The sequence below is a fragment of the Bidens hawaiensis genome, unplaced genomic scaffold (assembly GCF_021521415.1).
Source record: "Bidens hawaiensis isolate Kalapana, Puna unplaced genomic scaffold, B.hawaiensis_p1.1 tig00013426_1, whole genome shotgun sequence".
Lineage (NCBI taxonomy): Eukaryota > Viridiplantae > Streptophyta > Magnoliopsida > Asterales > Asteraceae > Bidens > Bidens hawaiensis.
In genome coordinates, this window is record NW_027492138.1 from 91,012 (window position 1) to 98,961 (window position 7,950).

At 38.3% G+C, this 7,950-nt stretch overlaps 1 pseudogene; it reads left to right on the top strand.

The window, feature by feature from the left end:
* Positions 1 to 245: 245 nt before the first annotated feature.
* On the top strand, positions 246 to 915 carry LOC143544045 (copper transporter 6 pseudogene; annotated as a pseudogene).
* Positions 916 to 7,950: the final 7,035 nt, after the last annotated feature.

The window sequence follows — 7,950 nt, forward strand, 5'->3', positions numbered from 1 at the left end:
GGTGGTTATGTGACGCTGATGTGACACCGGAGAGGGGCTTCGAAGCCCCGAGTAGAGGATAGTGTTATAATCCGTCCATGCAACATCATTCACGAGACGTGCGTTCCTTCCAAAAGTAATACTATTTTAACCTTAAAAAATGCCTTTTAATTTTTATCATTATAAATTTATAAACTTTTATAAGCCTTCCACCCACAAACAAGAATCCATCATTTTAATATCAAATATCATTAATTTCACGCAACCAACTTTTTGTACCCATCATTTTATACGCACATCCTTTATATATATATACACATCACATATTATTCACTCTGTGAAGCGAGCAAATAATAATATTAATATTAATGGACGGCGGCGGTCACATGAACGGCATGTCAGACATGCCAAAACCACCATCCACCGCCACCGGAGCACCACCGGTCACCGGCATGCACCACCACCCGATGATGCACATGTCCTTCTTCTGGGGCACCAACGGCGAAATCCTCTTCCCGGGTTGGCCCGGATCCAAGTCGGGTATGTACGCGCTGGTTCTCATATTCGCCTTTATTTTAGCGTTTATTGTTGAGTTTTTATCCCACTCGCGGGTGGCGCGGAGAGGGTCTGGTACGGTGGCGGTGGGGTTGGTTCAAACGTTGGTGCATACGCTTCGAGCTGGGTTGGCTTATATGGTGATGTTGGCGGTTATGTCGTTTAACGGTGGAGTGTTTCTGGCGGCGGTTGCGGGTCACGCGCTAGGGTTTTTGGTGTTTGGGAGTTTGGTTTTTATTAAGCAGCTGCCGCCGACCGCCGAGGATAAGAATTCGGATCTGTCGCCGATGATTTGTGCTTAGGTTGGAATTGGGGTTTTGTTTTGTTTTGTTTATGTTTATTTGGGATTAAATATTAATATGTTTTATGTTATATTTTGAATTTTTGATTTTACATTTAAATATTAATGGAGGTTGGCATCACTTCCAACCCGTTATGGGGGTTGGGTCTCTGTTTGGCCGAGGATGTATCTACATATGCTTTTGTGGCTTCGAGAGCACAGTCGTGGTGTTTGCAAGACCATATTCTTCGGGGTTGTGATATTTATGGGTTGGACTCTGATTATGGGTATGCGATGGATCGTTTACGTACTTCACTTCCAGATTTTGATCTTAGCGGGTTCTCTAATAAGGACACCGCCCCCTTAAAGCCCAACATGTTGTGGCGAGTGCCTTATTTATTGGAATCGTCAAGAGTTTAGAAGTGAAGTTTGATCTATCCCCTCGCCAAAAGGCGATGTTTGAATGCCTTCGGGCTCATCGGGCTCAGGATTTTCTAACGGCCATCCCCATTGAAGGATTAGGACAACGTATGTCGGGTTTGGAGTATCGGGCTATCCTTAAGTACCGGTTAATGATCCCTATGTTCCCGACGGATGAACCTTGCCCAATTTGTCGCAAGGTCTGTTTGGATTCTTTTGGTGACCATGCGGTGCATTGTAAAGAATTGCCTGGCTTTAAATACAGACATGATCTGGTTAGGGATGTTTTGTGTGATGTTCTTAAACGGGCAAGGATTTCTGCTAAAAAGAAGGCCCCTGTTAACTTTCTCACGGATCCTCTTGAAGGGAGGTCTACTTTACGACCAGCTGGTATTCTTGTGTTCGGGTGGGCAGTGGGGAAACACGCCTGTGTGGATCTTACAGGAGTGTCTCCTCTTGTTGGGCTCAGGGACCGTGGGTTTGTTGTGGGTCAGGCTGCGTTGAAGGCTGAATCGGCAAAGTTGTTAAACACGAGAAAGTTTGTTTAGATAATCAACATGTCTTTCTACCATTTGCCTTTGATACATTTGGTTTTCTGGCTCCAGAGGCTGTGAAATTTTTGAGTAGGGTTCAGCGCGTCGTACACGGAACCTCTTCAGCTTCTAGGTCCCAAAGCTTCGTTTTTAGCAGGATTGGCTTTGCTATTCAAAAGGGGGTTGCGGCGCAGTTTGTTGCCCGTTTGCCTGCCACTTTATTGTAATCGTTTTATAGTAAATTATATAAAACTTCGCTAAAAAAAATTAAAAAAATTATAAATGTTACCCGGTCATTTAGTTGGTTACTAGATAGTTTTTTATAATATAATTGTCGTTAACAAATGGTGCAAGAAACTTTTGGATTTCAAAATGGTTATATCGACGATAATGTAATATGCTGTCGAATGTCATGGAAACTTTTGGATTTCGAAATGGTTATACTGACGATTGTGGTCGAATGTAATTAAGGTCTTGGCTCGAGTTGCTTTCTTGGAAACTTTGGGATTTCATAATGGTTATTGTCGATGATCTGATTTGATGTCGTAATGGTCTTGACTCAAGTTGCGTTCTAGGACAAATTCGAAAAGATATTTTTGATGTGTTTTGAGTGGATTTTTCTACGAGTCTACATCACCAAGACTAGTTGATGAGCTGTTGATTGAACTGACTTCAATTTAGACCATAAATATTTGGTATGTATATATGGGTTTATGATTATTTTTAGAAAATTTCACCGCACTTGGATGGATATGATACTTTGTGATATCTATTCCGATTATGTTTGATTTTATTGGGCATGGTTGTATACTCTCTTGGGACCTTGGGTTATGACAGGTATGAGAGTATATTTAACCATGGTTTGCATGCCTTATTTGGGTCCTCAATGCTCCTTTGTATGCAAAAGTTTCGAATTTGTCTGATTATATGGAACTTTTGAAATTAAAATTTAACTTCATTAAACTAAAAATTATATTCATTTGGGTCTTACTTGCGTGATCCAATACATGCTACTAGAGTACTAATATTGAGTTGATAGAAATCCGAACGTGGGCACTATGATTCTACGAAAAAATTATCAGTCCGGCAATGTTGTTTATCAAATTACATGTTTATGATAGTTGTTATGTGATTAATCACAATGGTAGTGCTTATACTTAGGTTAAAAACATCAAACACTCAAGAAGAGTAGAGGTGCACAAACCGGGTAGCAACCGGTTCCGGGTATGGTCAACAAAAGTCAAAACCGGGTTGGGTAGGAACCGGTTCCAGGTATAGTCGGGTAATTGACCGAGTTTTCGGGGTTTTTTCGGATTTCGGGTAGGGTGGGGTTGGGTTTTGAAAGGGTATTTCCAGTTCCGGCGGGTCCGGATCGGTTCCGGGGAGATATCCTATTTCAGGTCGTACCTGCGGGTCGGGTACAAGTAGAAACCGGTTCCGAATCAGGTACACTGGATTGGGTCCGGAACCGGGTATTTTGTGAACCTCTAAAGAAGAGCCAAGAATTAAAGACTATCTCCAAGCCCAATAGGCTTAATAGGTGTGGACCCAAAGTGGTAGCCCGAACCCTATAATGAGATGTAACCCTTTTTAAGGTGTGTGCTTATTGCTTAAGTTATGTCTCAAACGTCTAGCTAAGTTGACTTTAAAGATAAAGAATTTAATAAGTGACCCGGGTTAAGTTTCTAACGTTGTATAAGAACCTAATTTATATAAAAAAGGTAAACTATGCTTTGTTTGATGAGTTTAACTAAACTATCTTATGAATGGGTCTCCTGATGAGCCGAATTTATGTATCATGTGACATGTATGAAATGATTTGGCGTGCACTAGTTGAAGTTGTTAGACCATGTGTAGTCAAAACTATGCACACCCGGGCATTTTACGTCATGTTGTGCCTAGTAAGCTTTTGGGCATTTTGCAAAAAGTGGGTGTAGTGGGAAAATGCCTCCAAAACGTCTCTCTCCTCCCCTCTCTTTACCCCTCTCTCACAAGACCCTCAAAATTTGTGCCTTCCTAGCGTTGTGTACGAAATGCTTTGCCAAAGCACCAACCCAAAACGCGGGGGGGGGGGGGGGTTACCCCCGGCGTTTTGAAGCCACAGCGCCACAACTTAGAGCCACTACGGATGGTCTTATGATTCAAAAAATTTAGAACAAACATGATTTATTATACAATAAGCCTATGCGCCTTGTTCCTCAATATGCTAAATGACAAGTGATTTAAGATATAACTCGCGTATTTCTTGACCTTTTAAGCGTTATGTACTTAGTTTTACACACTCTTTTTTTATATTAATAATAATAACAATACATCATGATTTTACAAAATAGCAAACAATTACTAATAATACTTGAAGAGGTCACTATCAAGACAAGAATTGTCCTAGTTACAATTGTTTAACGTACATGGGCAATTGGGCATCCACCTAGTAACAAGAATTTACATTTAACACCCCTTGACTTAAGAAAACAAAGTATTCTTATATACATTAACATGACCTTTGGTTTATTCTTTCACTTTTAAGTATTTTAGCAAAGGTCATTATTCTATATGCTTGCACCCATTGATAATGGTATGCAAACTTATCACAAATAATAATAAGATATACAAATTCGATCTTATTTTAATAAGTCCACTCTTGAGGCAGTTTCTTCTCTACGTGGTCTATCGATGTCATCGACCGCCTTCGTGACTTTTGTTGCATGCCAATTCTTTGTCCTTTGCCACATAAAAGAGCAACATGACGCAATTAGATAAATATACATACACACGTAATACACATTATATTATACACGTGCCACATACTATGGTACAAAATATAAATAATAAGTTACCTTGGTGAGTAGGTTCGATGTTAAGTAGGTTATTTGACGGCGAAAGAGACTTCAAGTTGTTGAAATGTTGTTCTAGTACTTCTATTACCCTAGTTGGGACAAGTGCAGTACAGCAACCTGTATATTGAATCATTGATTCCAAAGTGAAACACTTCTCAAGTACAAGTGGTAAAGTATATATAACTTTTTAAGACCATATGTAATCTGTTCGCAAAGGGCATAGGGCGTGGAATACCGCCCTTGGGTGTCGGTGGGCATTTTGTGAGTGTGGAAACGACATGGGTGAGTTTGTTTGTTTAATTTCTAATACTCCTTTGAGACCTTTACACACCTTAATGAGTATGATAATTGGAACCGATCCTATCTACATGACAACACTTTAAGCATAACTTAAAAAACACTAAATACTAATAAATGAAATACTATTCTATATTTAACCTTAATATAGAAAGACATAAGATAACATTTTTGGTAAATGATTATTCTAATATTGGTGGATTATGTAAAGCCAAGAGATTCCTTGAAGGAACTTTCGGGGTGTTTTCCTTCTACTTAAAAGGTTAAAGATTTAAACCCTACAAAGTATAAATATAGGTGATTAAATGGTGGAATTTTGGGTCCTACTACCTGGTCAACAATGGTTTTGACTTGGAATGTGATTGGGTGGTGGTGGCATTCGGATAGTTTTTGCATGCTGTTTACACCACCCCGTATACATTCGGGTAGTTTTGAAAGCGAAAATAAAATAAAATAAAATAATAGGTGGCACATAACTTTCTTGGTTTTATCGATGTACATTCATAGTACCCTAAGCCTACTTGTAGTGGGCGACAAATCCCTCATTTTTGGGACGATTATTTATTGTAACACCGCCCCCAGGTAATAAAAGGGGCGACAGGGGGGGCGAGAATTTGTCGCTTATGTTTTATTATTATGCGTGATATATATATAGCTACAACACCACTAACCCTAAAGTCTCTAAATGCCTAATTCGCTAAGATCGATAGCTCTGATACCAACATGTCACACCCCACCTTAGGGTCTAGGCATGTGACCAATAGTTGGTACATGTTTTATAAAATATATCAGAGTTGCTAGTTATTTAACGGAATTCTTTATTTAAAATAAAATATTAATTTATTTGGAAAGCTTCTTAGATAATAAATACCTGAATGTTTGATTTATAAACCTTGTTTGATTATACAAATCATGTTTAATCATGTTTGCAATATTTTAATAATTTAAAATTGAGTCATCTCTACCTTACGATCATCTAACTCCACGAATGGTTATAATTCCTTGCTACTTGCACTAATCTGTTCCCATGAAATGTGAGGGAAAATATGTCAGCGATATGCTGGTGAATCGTTGACTCTAAAAACATTTAATAAATCTTTGATTGACAATATAGTTTTCTTGAACAATCTCAGCAGAAACGTCTCTTATTTATGAGATTTGTACCACTGGCCATGCACACACAATTTTGGTTCTCTGGGAACTGATACCCATTGGAGAACTTTTATTATGATTTCTAGTTTGCGGCCACGTAGCCTTGATTGATAAACTAGACAGATTATGTTTGGATCCAAACATATGTGTACTTGGTATGAGTTGCTTTTATTATCTATCTTATATATAATAGGGACACGTAATCCCTTAAATCTATATGTTAGAGATCATGCAATCTCATGTAAATATTTGACTAACATTGTTAAAATAAACAACTCGTTTATCTTGACTTATTTTAAAAGGTTAACGTATTCACCAGTTATTGTCTGTTCTGAATAACGTGGTGATCTCGTTTGAAAACCTTTATAAATGAATGATGCTTAACCTATAATAAAATAAGTTTATATAAGGGATATTGGTTTTTAATACTCTCAACTTTGACCCATTGGTAGATAACATTTTCAACTTTCGATTTGTTACCCACATTTCCCAACTTACAACCTATTTTCCTATACTACTCCCCGTCTAATAGAACACTAATCTCGTTAGTGTTTTGGACAAAAATGTCATTCAAATTAGTGTAGGGGTGAAAATGAAATTTAACTTGTTTAAACTTAAATCTCTAACCATATAACATACAAGAGAGAGAGAGAGAGAGATTGTCAATCATATAGAGAGAGAAAGCTGATGAGAGAGAAAGAGACAGTCTGCCATGTATTCCGGCGACGGTCCGCCATATTTTCTGGCCCCGGTCTGATATTGCATCCCTGTTCCTCGATGAAAGTCTGTAACAACGCAAAGTTGAGACGATGGTGATTTGTAGAAGTACAACAGCAGGGGTAGATGTAGGCGAAGAAGAGGGTGGAGGCGACTAGGGTTCCGCCACCTCACCACTGTCGTACCCGGATTTTCATTAGACGACAATGAAGGTTGCATTCTCCATTCAAACGCCGGGAGAGGACCTTGAAACAGATTAGAAATATACAAACACCTCCAGCGACCGTGGGTTGATGCTGATGAACCAGAAAGATCGATGGGGCGGGATCGATTCGAAATGTTTTTTATATGGTTAGTTACCGACTCGATTGCGAACACTAAATAAGAGGGGTGATTAATGGTTGTAAGTGGCAGTGATGGTTGGTGGTTGTTAGCGGCGGTGGTGGTTGGTGGTTGTCGGCGGGAAAGATGGATGGTGGTTCGGTGGAGAGAGAGGGTGGAACATATAATAATATAAAATTTTAATTTTATCACTTATACTTTGAAAAATGACATTTTTACCCAAAACACTAACATATTTAATGTCTCGTTACTCCGAGAGTGCCAGAAAAAAATATGTTAAAAGTTGAGAGTGCTGGAGAACATTTCGTAAATTGGGAGTGCTATCTACAAATGGGTTAAAGTTGAGAGTATTTTAAACCAATATCCCTTTATATAAATACCTGGATCGTCTCTTGATCCAGCTACAAAACTTTAGTCTGGTTTTGATAGCTTTAAACCTTGATTAATCATTTGTTTGAATAAAATATTTAGACCTAAAGTCTTTTCGTTTATTTCCCAATCATGTGTTAAGCTATTTTTTTCATGAATAAACTTATATAATAGGTTTCTTAATCATGAAAAAACAATATTTTAACTATAATCTCATGTATAACATTCTATTTTCTTAATTATAAGAAAACATTATTTTAACTATAACCTTTGTATTTATAAATTTGATCAAGGTCTATGTTATACCCCTGACTAGGGTCTAAGCCATGTTATATAATAACTTAGGCAGAACCCCTACTTACGCGGGTATTCGAAGTTTATACGCCTAAGTTTCTACGAGTAGCACCTCTATTTTATGTTGAGTACTAGAGTCTAAACCGTAGAACTTCGGGACTTGACACGCACTACG